This window comes from Cephus cinctus, unplaced genomic scaffold (genome assembly GCF_000341935.2).
Source record: "Cephus cinctus unplaced genomic scaffold, Ccin1 Ccin1_scaffold1780, whole genome shotgun sequence".
NCBI lineage: Eukaryota > Metazoa > Arthropoda > Insecta > Hymenoptera > Cephidae > Cephus > Cephus cinctus.
The window spans coordinates 49,913-52,577 of NW_014333995.1; positions in this window are offsets into that span (position 1 = coordinate 49,913).

The window sequence follows — 2,665 nt, forward strand, 5'->3', positions numbered from 1 at the left end:
CTCCACTGGAGTAGAGGGGACCTGCAAAGGAGATGGTTACCGACCAGTAGCGTCACGCCATTCGAAATCACTTTAGGCCTCAAAAATCAAGACATGATCTAGAACTCTATTGACCCTCTATATTACTTTAATATTGCACGAGTAAAAGGATATTCCATGTCCTTTTCATAATCCAAGCAATTCCACGATAGAAACGAATATTACAACGAACAGAGAGGACAAGGACTTCATGCGCAGTGGAAGCCACGAAACGTTCTCTCACTGCGCCATGTTCATGCGCACTAAAGAGTCACATTTGAATTACGGATAGGATTGCGAAAGATGGAAGGACGCTAGATCCCTGATTTAAAATCGGTTTTAAAGGAGCTACGTAGATAGTTGTAAATAGCGGTTACACTCGGTACCACTAATAGAGATCTGTGTTACCGAGTGTGCGCCTTGGATGAGAATTCAAACACTTCGCCATTGTTATCTTCCGTGTGGAAGCTCTTACCATTGGCGTAGCGTTCGTCATATACCCAAGATACATAAATAGGCGAAATAAATAAATTAAATCGCAGGCCCAATGCCAAAAAGCATTGCGGACGCACGGAGGAATGATGCGTATCATCAACATTCCCTAATTAATTATAAACAAAGATGATTAGTCTGGCCATCCTTATCGCATCAAGGACGTTGAGAATGTTTGAGCTTTTGCAATATTACGTACTCCAGAAACTGATCGTTCTAAATGCCACTCAAATTTACTTAAACGACGCACTTGCCTGCTGGGTTTATCGTGGTATAAGATCTAGATTAAACCTCGGGCGCAAAACGTCAATATTAAAGTATACATATGCTTGTATATACATTATATATACACTGGGTTATTCGGGAATATTTCGTAATCTAAAATTAGTTGTACATCGTACGGACTATTTCAGTTGGTCCTGTACTCTTGAATAATCATGTGTAACATATAACGAACAATTGAGAACCGGAAACGTTACAAATCGATATGCAGTACCGATAACAGAGCTCTAGGTCTCAATGGCTACTTATTTATTTACCCTGCATCGTCACACTGACAGCTTCTACCGAAGTACCTACATTGCCACGAGATATATAGGCCAAACAAACTATAGTTCTTCGTCCTCCTCGTGCCTGCACACGTGGCAGTCACTATAGTAAACTCCCGTCGTGCCAGCAACTGAAAACGATCTTATAAACGGACAAAAAACTAGAACGCAGCAAAGTGTAGTAAAAGTTTATAGAAAATTAAGAGAAGCCGCCATACGTACAGAGAAACAAGATGTAACAGTATCCCAATGGCGTTATACAGTAGCAGACCTTAAATTCGGTCTTTGACACGCAATAATAATATCCAAATATGTTTTTGTATTGGCGGGCGAATTTCGCGAACAAAAAAGAACGTACGTTCTTTTAAATTGAGACCAACAAGGAAAATAAAGAACGTACGACAATGACGTCTCTGTCTGGCATGTACCGAACAATGACCCGATGCCTCCCTAGGTAGATTTTGCGCATCAGAAAAGGAAAGCCAAGCTGATGGCGATCTGGTTGACGTTTTGCGATGATCGAAGGTCTTCTGGTACTAGTTGAGCGTGCGAAATGACGAGAATCACGCAGGAGGTGCGTGGACAGAGCGAGGTCAATTCACGCATCAGCACGTGCGATTTTAATCCGTCTGGTTAACGAAGTCGCGACTTATTACGAGTCACGGATCATGATCGGTCGATATGGAAGGAGTTTGGGTTATCGACGAAACTTTTCTTGCGATGGAAAAAGCACTTTTTTTTCAATTTTTATACTTCATACTGACCTTGAAATTCTAAATGGCCTCCCTATAGATCGTCAGAATTAGCGCTTGACGTATTTCAGCGTACGCGGATCCGGTTGAATCAGTCGGTAACGTAGAGGACTTAACGTAGAGTACGTAACCTTGGGACTATGTATATTTAAACAATTATTAGATACCGAGATATGGATTTTTTAACTATTTTTCGTTTTAGCTTGTATTTCGGTTCCGAAGTATGTCTGCGTCAATACTTTGGAATCTCATGCAAAACCATGTCCAGGTTACCACTAGGAATTTCAGTATTCTCATTAATAATTAGGATACCTGACAAACTTATTCTTAAGAAAATATTTCTTTGTGCCTATCTAGAAAAAGCTTATGCAAGAGAAAGCCCAAGATTTCTTGCCTCGGATTTTAGTCGCAGTTCATTGGCCGGCCCTGTGGTATTGATCGGTTGAATTTGCAATGGGCGCGTTTACGAAGGGAGACTTGAGCACGTAAACAAGAGTGAAATAGGGACGAAGACGCGTTAGGTATTATTGTGCGACGGAAAGCATTCAAGACAGGAAGTGAGCTATGCTGGTGCGCAAATCTCAAGCTTTGATTGTATCATTACACTCAGCCTTTTTAAATTCGCAATAACCATGAGTTTGCACAATAACAAAATGCTTTTATCATTTGCAATGCTAGCTTTGATTAAAACAACAAAAAAAACTGACACTGGCTATCGTAAATTATTCTAGGGGTCAGACCATGTATGATGGAGTACGCCATTCTGCAAACAGGATTCTTGATTGCGTTATGCTTTCTAACAACGTATGTCAAACGATACCACAGACAAAAAACAAAAATAGAAAATCAATAAAC